The sequence below is a fragment of the Henckelia pumila genome, chromosome 2, assembly GCF_033568475.1.
Source record: "Henckelia pumila isolate YLH828 chromosome 2, ASM3356847v2, whole genome shotgun sequence".
In the NCBI taxonomy this organism is placed as follows: domain Eukaryota; kingdom Viridiplantae; phylum Streptophyta; class Magnoliopsida; order Lamiales; family Gesneriaceae; genus Henckelia; species Henckelia pumila.
Genome location: NC_133121.1, coordinates 183,796,866 through 183,810,884, shown reverse-complemented (window position 1 = coordinate 183,810,884; position 14,019 = coordinate 183,796,866).

Sequence of the window (14,019 nt, the reverse complement as noted above, 5' to 3'; positions counted from 1 at the left end):
CCAAATATAAAATAACTTATTTAATAATTTGTAGAAGTGTGATTTTTTTTAAATCAATATTTTTTTTCGGTTTTGTTCTGAAAATTTTCATTTTTCGAATCTTAGGTTGGATTTTATTTTAAATGTTTATTTATGATTTTTAAAATTTTTTTGAAAACAAATATTATCAAAGGAATGCTGAAATCAGATAATAATGTAAATAAAGTTGTGTAATTTTAATTGGATATATATATATATATATAGATGCAAATATTATGGAATGTATATTAATATTGTGATTTAATTTCGTAATCAAGATCGGAAATGTTTTATATATTTTTTTATTTTTTAGATTTTATAGTATTTAATTAATTACGGGCTGAGAAATATTTCATGATTTTGTATGGTTTTTATTTACGAAATTTTATATTTATATATATATATACACAAAGATTACGAAAATATACATAAAGACTACGAAATTATATATTTGTATATAAATATATGTAAATATTCATACGTAATTAAAAAATGATATATAATTTACGAAATGATGTTTATATGTTTATATATATATTTATGTTTACATTTATATTAAACATTTTTCGAATCTTTGGAATTTGTTTTAAATAATTCATGATTTTCAAAAATATTTTGAAAAATAAATATTGTAAATATACATGTATGTATATAAAAAAATATATGTATATAAAAAGATGCAAAGATTATGGAATTATTAATGTATATATATGTATATAAAAAGATGAAAAGATTTTGTAATTTTTAATTAAATGAATATTGTGATTTAATTATGGAATATTTGATTTCCGTTTTTAACAATATGATTTTGGCGGGATTTTGCCAAAAATGGCAAAAACTCAGTTATTATATATATATAGATTAAATTAACGAAGTATATGATGCGTCTAAAATTTCAAAAACTTAATTTTTATATTCTTCCATATTTTACCAAAAAGTGTCCACATGTGAACAAGGGACACAGGCACAATGCGCGGATTAATATCATATGTTGTAATTAGCCAAGACTTGCTTTCTCATTATTAATTAATTTGGTTCTTTATATATATATATATATATATATATATATATATATATAGATAACGATTAGGCTTCTTTAAGTTTCAACGTTTTAAGTTTCAACGTCAGAAAAAAAAAACTTCGACCACAAATATTTTTTAGTTGTATATGACTTATTTTTAATCACACTTATTAATTAATATCTAGCTATAATATAACGTTACAAGGAATAAGAAGGTCACCCACCATGTCAGTGGGCCTAATTAGTATCGGCAAGAAACTAAACTATGCCTTGAACCGGACCTATGACCGGGTTAGACTAAATATATTATACATTTCATCTTCGAAAGCTTTATTTTCTATAATGTATTTTAAAAGGATACCAAAATGAATTTCGTAGACATCTTAATTAATCGTTCAACGTATAGTTTACAAATTACAGCTAGACACTTGAATTCATTTAACCACTTGTGGTCAATTTTAATATTTATAAATTATAAAATAATACAAAAATTTTTTAGAACACTGTCTCACGGGTTAATTTTGCGATAGATCTCATATTCGATTTGATCCATGAAAAAAGTATTACTTTTTTATGATAAAAGTATTATTTTTAACTGTATATATGAATTGAGTCGGCTCATCTCACGACTTATAAATATCCACGAGACTATCTAAAAATGATACGTGTCCAAAAAATAAAAGAAATTAAAAGCACAAGTTGACCATGCAGTGAATTTAGTGTATCAAATAAAAAATAAAATCCTATATAGGTGCAAACAAGACAAGAATAATGTTTGCATACATCGCAAAACCATGGCAAAGGACATTGAGAAAGCTTCTGTTTATATAAATTAAAGTCTAATTGGTAATTAATTCAATGTAGAATAAAATTGCTAAAACAAGTCATTATTATATATAAAACTAATTCTTTGAAAACTTTAAATGCAAATAAATTATATTTTATCACTTTAAAGCACCTAATTAATTAAGTCGGTCGAGAATCAGTGCATGCACAGATGCCTTGCTTATTGGTCTCTGATAGCTAGCTTTCATACGTAGAAAAATCTTGGGATATTGAATCAAATTTCAATATAACATATGATTTTATACACAATAACATTTTTTGTGAAATTTAGGAGTGGGTAATTTGTGTTCCAAAGTTGTTGTTTTGTTTTGTACATTTAATTTTTTTTTTTTAACAAATACGTATATATGAGATGAGAAATGTGAATAATATATGGGAAGACGTAAGCAGGCACGTGCCCATTCACCAAAAGAGTGATACACAATCTTGACTAAAAATGTAAACTTAATTGGAAATAAGAAAACAATAAGTGCACGAAATACACAATCTTGGAAACAAGAGAGAATTACTCACAAAGAAGTATCAACATGCACAATTGCAAATACAAGAGAATAGGAAAGCAAACTGATTCTGATGACAAAAGAAATTTCAGATCTAATTCACTTCACACTCGATTAGTACACACCAAAATGGATACATCACAAGACTATGAGACTCGAGGGGAAAACAAAAACAAACTCTAGCTTCTTCCAACAGCCATATATTTTACTCGAGCTTCTTCCGTTGCTCCTTTAGGCTTTTTAACCTTTCGGAACCGCCAACAGCCAACTCTTCCTTTGACTCTTCAACTATGCGAAGACAATCCTTGCGGATACCAATCTGCGAACTACACCCTGTCCGAATTTCCACTTCCTTGACAATGAAATATCCGACTTGTTGTATGCAACATACGCTAGCGACAACGAACAGTGATGCTATGTTGTTATTAGCACTCACGTACAGGATCGAGAGACAAATTGAATTTATCATGTTCCTAAATCCATAATCTCGGTATTCCACCATCGCAAGGGATGCAAAGAATATTGTGGCCATAAGCCAGGAGCACATTTCCACTCAGCCGTTTTTTGGTATTCTCTCGGGCAGAAATGTGGAACAAGCGGGAAACACAAAATATCCTATCAGTTGACACACAGCCGACCCTAATCTAGCCAAACAACTTATCAGTTCATCGGGGTTGGTGGTTCTTGCAAGATTCTGGAGCTGAGAGTTCACTAGATTTAAAAAGCGTATCCCACCGATTAAAAAGAACCAGATAATGATGGCAAGTAAAAAGTTTCTGATCCTCATCCATACTTTTGCAGGCTGATATTGAAACGACTCAGAAATATAGGGGTATGCCATAAGATAGCATATTAGCGAGATTACCAAAAAGTTCATTTGCAGAAGATTCATCTCCATTTTTTTCTCTATTGTTCAAATAATGCGAAGGGATTCAGTTGAAGAAGGATTACGAGACGTGAAACAAAGAATGAAAAAAAGGGATCGAACAGTAGAGAACCAAACAAATAATATTCAGATATCACTAATCAACCACCACAAAAGAGATCTGAATATCTTAGGCGAGAAAATTGCTACAAACAGATAGCATAGAAAACATACCGTGCTTCGTTGCCAACAAAATGTGGATTTTAGTCAATTGCTTTGAAGAATTTTGGTTCTTTGACACTCGATAAACTTATAAATCTACATCCACCATATGAATTTATTATTCAGTGAAATGAAAACGTGTTCGACCCAGCTTTTAGGGTTTAGAACCGGCGGGGTGGGATGCGAACACTATGTTTAGCAACCTGGATTTTGGGGGATTTGATGGGATTTGGATTTCAAAATCCCATTTCTATTGTTTGGCATTATGGCTTTAAAAAAGGAATTTGAATTTGTTTAGGAATTCACATGATTTTGTGGGATTTCAATCAATGTAACCAAATCCTATTTTTTATTATATTTCTATATATACATGATATTGATTGATTGACCTTTCAAACTTAAACTTTCTCATATTACCTATTATAATTTTTATTTTATTATTTTATAAATTTTTAAGTATACGTTTAATTAAATAAAATAATAATAAATATACTCTTTAAGCTTAATTTAAAATATATTTTTATTTAGATCTCGACTTTATTGAAAATATATAAAGTTTTATTTATGAAGTTTTCATTAAATAAAATCAGAAATAAAATATTAAATAAATTTACATTTATTACTAAATTTAGTTATCTTATTTTGATTTTTAATTTTTAAATACATTTTATTATTTTTATTCATAATTTTTTCTCAAGAATTGAATAAGAAATCAAATAAAGTTCAAAATGAAAATAGTTTTAATTAGATTATTTTTTTAAAAATCAATTATTTTGATTTAATTACACTATTAACTCTTTATTTTATTTGTTCGAAGTAAATTCACCTAATTTCAGTTCATTGATGGTCAAATCAAGTAATATACATAACTATGTAATTATATCATACACACTTGAGTACAATATTACAAAATCACAACAAACTTTAAAAAAAATTATAAAATATAGTATCATGATCCTAACTGATATTTCACTGAATCAAAAATTTAAAAAGAAAAAAAAAACTAATAGAGTATAACTATATACTTTTGCATTTAATATCCTTTTAAAAACGCATAAAAATTAGTTGCATAATTAAAATATTCAGTGACATAATTTTTAAAGTTATTTTAAAATAAATTTTTTAAAATAAAGTTTATATATTATAATAATATGATATTTTATGTCGTAAAATAATTTTATTAAAAAATAATTAACTTTTAAGTATATATTATATATGGAAGTTGTATTTTATATTCATGATAATATATCTAATAAATAAGAAAGTATTAAAATTTAAATAGATCAATTGGCTTTACAAAATTAAGAAGAACATGTAGGGATATAAATGTCAATTTATAAAATAAATAGATGAAATGGAGTGTGATTAACATATTTTGGAGTGTAAATAACATTTTTCAAATTTTAATTATAATATAATATATTCTTATATTTTTAGTATAAATAAATTATTATTAGATAAATTAAATTAAATCTTTCCATGAACATTTATGGATTATCTAACCTCGGTCAAACATGTTTTTTTTTTCAAATAAAATTACTTTCTGGAGTGCAATTCAAAAACACTTGGGGATATTAATTTTTTTAAAAAAATGTTTGACTGAGTCCATTTTTCCAAATATCGCTAAACCCTCTCAAATTACTTTTTACCTTTTCTCGTGTACAAGATCAGTTTTGTTATAAATCATGAGAGAAATAGAGAGATGAGTAGAGAGAATTTATGAGATGAAAGAGAATTCATATGAGTCAATACTTAGGTGTAATTTTCATTGAACTTAATCAACCATATTCATAGGAAAAGACAAGATACAAATCTTTACAAATATTATCTTGACATATTTATATTGATCACATATTAATAAGATAATCATCTACAATAATAATATATTTATAACACTCTCCCTTATATAATTATTTGCACGAGCAACCAATTCTTCAAAATCTTCATTTGGCAAAGATGGATGCTCGAGACTTCATTAGGATTCGAGTATTGCCTCATTAAAACCTTGACAGTAAAACTCCGTGGAAAAAATCTGAACGAAGGAAAAAAATACAACACCATATACTTTTTTTGTATATCTTCCCGACAATGGATGTGCCTCATTAAAACCTTAACAGGAAAAACCAGTGGAACAAAATTCTAATGAAGGAAAAAGAGTACGACATCTCGTGATATACTTTTTTTGGATATCTTTTCGACAATGGATGTGTCTCATTAAAACTTTAAGAGGAAAAACCAGTGGAACAAAATCCTAATGAACGAAAAAGAGTACGACGTCTCATGATACTTATTAATTGTCTTATTAAAAACCTTGTTATAAAAAACTACGTGGAAAAAATCATAGACAAAGGAAAAAAGTACAACTTCGATTGCTCCCCCTCTTGCAAGCATCACTTGAAATTGTTAACTCTTAATATTTTAATCTTGTGTACTTATTTGCCAAAAATTGATTTAGATGCTGATTTTGTCATAGATATGATACTTCAAAACCAAATATTTTTTCTTTTTTTTTCAAGTTGAGGGATAATTCATTAAAATATCCCTCTAGTTTCAACTGAGTCCCAATAATATCCCTAAAGTTTTTTCCTGGCCATTTATATCCCTTATGTTTTGAAAATTATCCCAAATTCAATCTCGTCGTCAACTCTTCTATTATGTGTAAGGGACCTATCACGTGAGATGCACGTGTGCATCATCTTTGCCCAACTTAAATTGGGTTTTTTATTTGGGGGCACGGTTTTCCATGTTTTATTTTTTAAAAACATTTTGTTAATTATATAATTTATAAAAAATATTATACTATATATTATTTTTGTTATCCAAATTTTATGTATTTTTTTTCTAAAAACTTTCATATTTTTTGTTTTGATTTTTGACTCAAAAATCATCAAATAAATATTTTAGGAAGATAAAAAAAATATTTAATATATTTTTTAAAAAATATATATAATTACAATTTAACAAAAATAATTTTTTGCTATTCCTTGAATATATCAAATGCTTTCATTAATAATTATGGTACAATAAATATATCTTTTGAATTAATTTGGAAGAAAAAATATTTTATTTTGATTTTTTTTTAGTAAAATTGTAATAATTTTACTGTTAGATAAATATATAAAAATTTTCTTCTAAATTTGAGGTATTTGAACAAGATTGAAAAAATATAAATTTGGATTTTAGAAAAACACTTATTTTAGTTTAATTAAGTGTTTTTAAAAATTTTACAAGATCCATTCAAACACACTAAAAACCGTAAAATACTTTTTTTCCAAAAAAATAATAAGAATTTTTTATACTTTATATCCTTAATCCAAACCCATACATTTATTTGTTTTCAATTGTATTTAAAAAAATTAGTTAATCCCAGTCAAAAAAAAATTAGTTAATCAAAATAAACATTTTTTAAATCAAAATCCCTTTTTAAATATATAAATTTATATTTAATTTCTAATACATTTTTTTATTCAAATTTGATATTGAATTTAAATTTTCGTTTGTGTGGTTAACAACACTTAATTAAATTAAACTACGTGTTCATCCAAATTTATAGTTTTTCAAATATTTTTCAAATAACTAAAATTTAAAAATATTTTAATCATATTTATATAAAGATGAAATTATTATAATTTTACTAAAAAAACACTTTAAAAATAAAATATTTTTGTTTCCAAACTAATTCGACAAAATTATGTCCAAATATTTATAAAAAGGTAAAATTATTACAATTTTATTAAGAAAATTCAAAATAAAATATTTTTACTTCCAAATTAATTCAACAAGATATATTTATTGTACTATAATTATTAATGCATGCATTTGATATTTCAAGGAATAGCAACAATTTTATTTTTGTTCGATTTCAATTATATAATTTTATAAAAAATTATATTCTAATTTTTTTTGTCTTCTTAAAATATTTTTTTTGATGATTTTCGAGTCAAAAATCAAAACAAAAAAATGAAAGGTTTTAGAAAAAATATATATATAATTTGATAATAAAAATAATATATAATATAATATTTTTTTATAAATTATATAATTAAAAAAATGTTTTTAAAAAATAAAACATGGGGGACCGTTCCCCCAAATAAAAAAAACCCAGTTTAAGTTGGGCAGAGATGATGTACACGTGCATCTCACGTGATAGGTCTATTACACATAACAAAACAGTTGACGGTGAGGATGAATTTGAGATAATTTTTAAAACATAAGGAATATAAATGGCCCCTAAAAAACTTTAGGGATATTATCGGGACTCGGTTGAAACTAGAGGGATATTTTAATGAATTATCCATCAAGTTGACAAAAATAATATTTTGAGGATCAAATCATTCGATGATGTTTCTATATGTATCATCGTCCAATCAGTGCATTCATGATAAGTGCAAATATTTTCTGATAATCCGCTTGAAATACTTTGAAAAACTTTGCTAATATTTGCTCATATGTCACATGTCATTTGTCAATCATTTTTTATTTACAGTCGTTATTTTGCATATAAATAGAAAAAAACACATTAATAGTTATATAATTTCGATCCCAAATAATTTGTGAATTCTCATCTTTTAATATACTTGTTATTCTTCAAGAATAACATAATCCAAAATTAGATTCATTGAAATAATTGGTCGTTCACGCTTCTAGCGTCCTTTTTCATTTACTTGCAAATAATATAAGATATGGTCCTACAAGGACATTAATTTTTTAATTTTCACATCGACCAGCCTCCATTATTCTTTTCATATTGAGATATTCATTCATTTTCTTTAAAGGAGTTCTTCGTCACTAAAGACGATTTATATATATTGTTCAACTTGAACATAAATGAAGCTAAACGATCTTATACACAAGATCAAATAATACATTTTGAGATTTAAACTTTGAACGCCATATCCACTTTATATTTCATTGGGATCGATCTCAAAAATTATTCTTATAGCTTTTATTTTCTCCCCCTCAATGTTGGAAACATTGTTTCACAAGAATAACGAATGAGAATTTTGCGTCATAAATTCTCATTGCTCAAAATAATTGATCATAAGATCCAATTTGTTTTCAACATATTTATAATTTTTTCGAGAGATTTACGTAGTGCATTTCTCGTACAAACATTAACTTTCAGTACATAATCATTTGACATAATATTTATAATATATATTTCAGATATCCCCAAATATGACGCATTTATTCTCATGGTTTAATAGTTGTTTGGAGGCAAAATAAATCAACTAAACCAACATATTTATAATCATAAAATTCATATGCATATCCTCTTTTTTTTTTTTATCAAACTTGTCTTGATTAAATATTCTGAAAGTTTTTCTCAATACATATTTTCACAAATATTGCGAAATTTGTGCCCGCATGTGCACGGTGTCAGGTTTTAATATAGTAAAACATTATATAGTAAAAGTTTCAAGTTTAAAAGTAAAAAACGAATAGAACGACTCACGTGGATTGATTATGATATCTATTGCATATGTATGTAAATTTTCCTCATGAAACTTATCTTTATATTGAAATTCATGATATTTTATGAAGTATGACACGCATGAAATCTATTATGCATGAATGAGCATGAAATGACGACGTTATGATGATTTTTATGATAATATGTTGCATACATATAAAATATTTTGGTGTTGTATGTGACATTGTGGTGATATAACAAGATAGAAACAACGAGAATAGGACTTTCGGGATGAGCTCGGGAATGTCCTATCCAAAATACGTGCTCAAGATGATGAGAAAATGACACCCTAGGATGAGCTCCGGGGATGAACTTTCCAAAATACGTGCTCAAGAGATAGAGGAATTGACTCTCTGGGATGAGCTTCGGGGATGATCGTTCCAAACACGTGCTCATACGACGATTGCCACAATTTCATATATTTCATCACGTTCATATGACATTTTTAGTTATATTTCATGCTAATACATTTTAAGACTAAATTCAGTATGTTTTCACATGCATGTTTTTCGTAATGAGTCTTTAAACTTACTATACTTGGATGGTACAGATAATGATGATGCTTTAGACGATTTTATCTATGAGTATGGAACGAAACATGAAGAGGAGCAAGCGGGGTGTGTTCGCGGGTGATGCATGAGCGCCAAGTTTTTAGAATGAACCGTTTTTAGTTGTTTTGAGAGAAGAAACAAGTTTAATGATTTTTATGTTGGTCAAATTGGCAAAACTGCAAAATTTTATTTTATGCGTACGGTTGTTGATGCATTTTTTTTGTTATTCTACTTTAAATGAAGAGAATTTTTATTTTCTGCAAAATTTTCAAACTTTTAAAGAATATATGTTCAGTAATTGGCTTTTGGGATGTTACATACTTACATTAATACACACATATTCATTAAATATGAACACTAATTATTTATGGGTCCTAATGTCCACTATTAAATAAATAAATTTCTTTTTTTTACAATTTTAAAATGATTTTTATTAATTTAAAATTAATTTAATTTTTGTTTTGACTAAAAAAAAATTAAATAAGTTTTAAAAATATGAAAGAACCATTGGGGATGTAGATATTATTATTTAAAAATATAAATTGTAATTATTTTAAATAACATAATATTATTGGTTTATAATTTTATTATAGTTTTGAATAAAGGAGTACAACATAAGGAAACAAAAACATTTGCATAAAATTAAAAACAACATATAAATCAAATGATATGAAATTTGAAATAAACTAACTCACGGATTTTTTTTTTTTGTATTGTGACCAAATATGTTCAACTAACTCAGCACGAAGTTGGTGATGGACTTGAGTGTCAGGTAGTTCAGAATTTCTCTGGAGATAATGATGAAATCCTTGGTTAGAGCTTTGGATGGGTTTGTTTGAGTTCGTCACCTTCGTCGTTGTACTAATTTGTGACGTTACACTCCTCATCTTCAACAATCATATTGTGCAAAATAATTCATGTTAACATAATAAGTTTAAATTTTTTTCTGTACCAATAACGAGATGGACCACTAACCATTGTTCATCAAGATTGAAGCACTCCAAATCCACGTAAAACATATTTTCTTGAAATTTTTGTCTTTCTTTAAACAACTTCCTTTTAGGATTCTCCGAACAAGGAAAAGTCTTCACAAAAGTAGCTCATTCTGGATATATTTCATATGTTAGATAATAACCCTTCGTATAATGAGTGTCGTTAATCGTGAAATTGATCTCCAGGACATTTTCTTGCGAGACATTGTTGAATATGGGAGTACAACATGATAATATCATTACGTGAACCCGCGACCCCAAAGACTGTGTGTCATATACACAAGTCTTGAGATGCAACATCTTCAAGTATAATTTTCAGGGACCCATGGCCTTTTGTAAACTGGCCTTTCTAAGCAACTAGGCAATTTTTCCATTGTCGGTGCATACAATCAAGGCGACCCATCATTCCATGGAATCCATACCTCTCTACATGAATTTGAAGAAGACGTTAAACATCATCAGCATTCATCCTTCTCAAGTATCGTCCACCAAAAAAGTTCACAATTTTTTTTTTCATTTCCAGTGCATACACTTGATGACAGTTGATTTAGTCATACGTAGGTACTCATCAAGATGGTCGGCAGGGACTCCATAAACCAATTGACGTATAGCAGCCATGCATTTTTTGTGGTGGTGACAATCATTTTCTTCTCGCATAATCATTTCTCAATTAAGAATATGTTGAATGAGCCTCAAGTGTATTCACAATACGAAAGAATAACTGTCTTCGCATCCAAAATCTTCTACGATATATATGATCTGGATACATCGAATTTTCGGAAAAATAATCATTGACGAGCCTCAAGTGGCCGGCTTCACAATTTTTTCGATAGACATTCTACTTCTTCGCATCTCGTTATTATTTTGATATGATTTATGTATTTGTTTGCTTAGTTCAAACATGCATAATATCATTCTTCTCCTGGATCATAAACTTCGTTTTGAACGTCAACTTGTACTTCATCTTCAGTTGTTAAGCTAGAGCTAAAACTAGAACTAGAACTATAACTCCTCGTATAATGAGATATTTGGATAAAAATTCAGATCCAAGAAATAAATACTGAAAATTAAATTGATAACATGAGAATGTTAGAGAATAGATATTGAGTGTGGTTTGATGAGTAAAAATGTGTTGGGATGAATGAATAAATTTGTAGAATTGATTAGTATTTATAGTGAGAAATATTATTATTTTATTAAAATAGCCGTTAGAGTTTTTTATTTTATTTAAATCTTAATTTATATTTTTTATTTATCCAAAGAGTAGTTTTTCAAAAACTTTATTTTCTTTAATTTGCGCCTCATTCATTCTATTTTAAAAGGATACCAACATGAATTTCGTAGACACCTTAATCGTTCAATGTACAGTCTACAAAATACAACTATACACTTGAATTTCATTTAACCACTTGTCGTTCATTTTTAAAATTTATAAATTATAATAAAAAATGACACAAAAACTTTTGTGAGAAAACCGTCTCACGATTTAATTTTTTGAAATAAATCTTATATTCAATTCGATGCATGAAAAAAATATTATTATTTATGACACAAATATAATATTATAAAGTCTATATATGAAAATTGGGTCGTCGATCCATCAAATATTCAGGAGACCATGCATCTAAAAAAGATACTTGTCCAAAAAATAAAAGAAAATAAGAATGCGCAAATTGACCATGCAATTTATATAACGTACCTATAATCCTATATATGCTGTCTGCATGGCAAATTTGGTATGACCAGACAAATTAAAACACTAGTGCCCCCCACTTTTTTTTTAGTTCCATAAATAATATATGTATATATATGTTTGTTGTAATTTTTTTTATTAATTTTGTTATTATTTCATCTAAAATTTTTTTATAGAATTTTATTTATCCTCTTAAAATAGTAATATATTTTTATTTATTTGAATTAATTTTACAAAACTGAGAAACATAATTTATCGAATGTGAATCTCAATTTGTGCATGTAATATTTAGTCTTTAATTTTTTTTCTCTTCCTTCATCTTGTTTAAAGGCTACAATTTTCAAATAAAAGGTGTGTTTCTTTCTTTTATTTTATTTTTTTTACTTTCTTGACTTATAAATCGCTTTTAAATTTTTGTGAGACAAGTTTTTTTTTAAAAAAAAATCCATTGATATTAATGTTTTATTACGGGATTTTTTAAATAACTTTCTCTATTTCATTTATTTCTAGCATGTACTCCAGAGGATTCTTAATATTTTGAAATATATTGATTTATTTGTTTTTAAAGATATGTAATTAAATATAGTCAAAACTATGCTTCATAATATGATGAAAGATGAATTTCTTAATGATTGTTTGCGTATATTGAGAATCAAATTTCTAAAAAGTTCGATATAGTTCACTTGTAGTCGTAGATTATTTTCGTGATTTGCAAAGAGAATTTCTAAATTCTAATAGATTCGAGAAATAATGATGTATTTATAATTTTTTATGATGAATATTGATGTAGTATTTGATGTAAATATAATATATTTAAAATTTTATTGTTATATATAACAAATATTTGATCTTTCTCGAGTTTTGTATTGGCCCCCTAATATCTAGTCCTGACTCCGCCCCTACATTTAGTGTATCAAAGTTGAAAAAAAAGAACAAACAAACAAATCGTATATAGGTGCAAACAAGACAAGAGTAATACAATTATGCGTGCATACATCGCAAAACAAGTCATTATATATATATATATATATATATATATATATATATATATAGAGTTTCTTTCAAGTGCCCACCTATCATGCCCACTACTATGTCCACCAATGATGTGATACTATTCTATTGGACCTACAATTTATCACATCCAATAGAATAGTGCCACATCATTGGTGGGCATGATTGGTGGGCATGATAGGTGGGCACTTGAAAGAAACTATATATATATATATTTCAGCTGCCCAACTCGACCCCGACCACTAAAACCCACTACCGAGTTTTAGTTGTTTTTTTTAAAAAAAAAATCGTATCACTAAAACCCACTACCGGGTTTTAGTCGTCGGGGATGAGTTGGGCATCATTGGTTGGGCAGCTGAAAATTTCTATATATATATATATATATATATATATATATATAATTCTTTGAAAATTTTAAATGCAAAAAAATTATATTTAGGGCCCGTTTGGTTTCAAAAGCTAGGCCAAAAAAGCACTTTTTTAAGTGCTTTTCATTTAATAAAGTGTTTGATTGACCAAAAAAGTGCTTAAATAAGCACTTTTTTAAGTCAAAATTAGAGCTTTTTCAAAAGCCAAAAATTATAGCTTAAAAAAGTGCTTTTTTTTAAAAATGTCTACCAAATCCAAACGGAGCCTTAATCACTTTAATGCACCTAATTAATTAAGTCGGTCAAGCATCAGGACATTTAAAGCATGGATATATAGGGATGGGTTTTCGGCACGTACCAAAAAACCGATATAAAAAATTTTTATGGCAATACCGATATCGAAATTTTGAAATTTTGGTATGAAAAAAATACAAACTGATACCATAGAGATACCGAAAA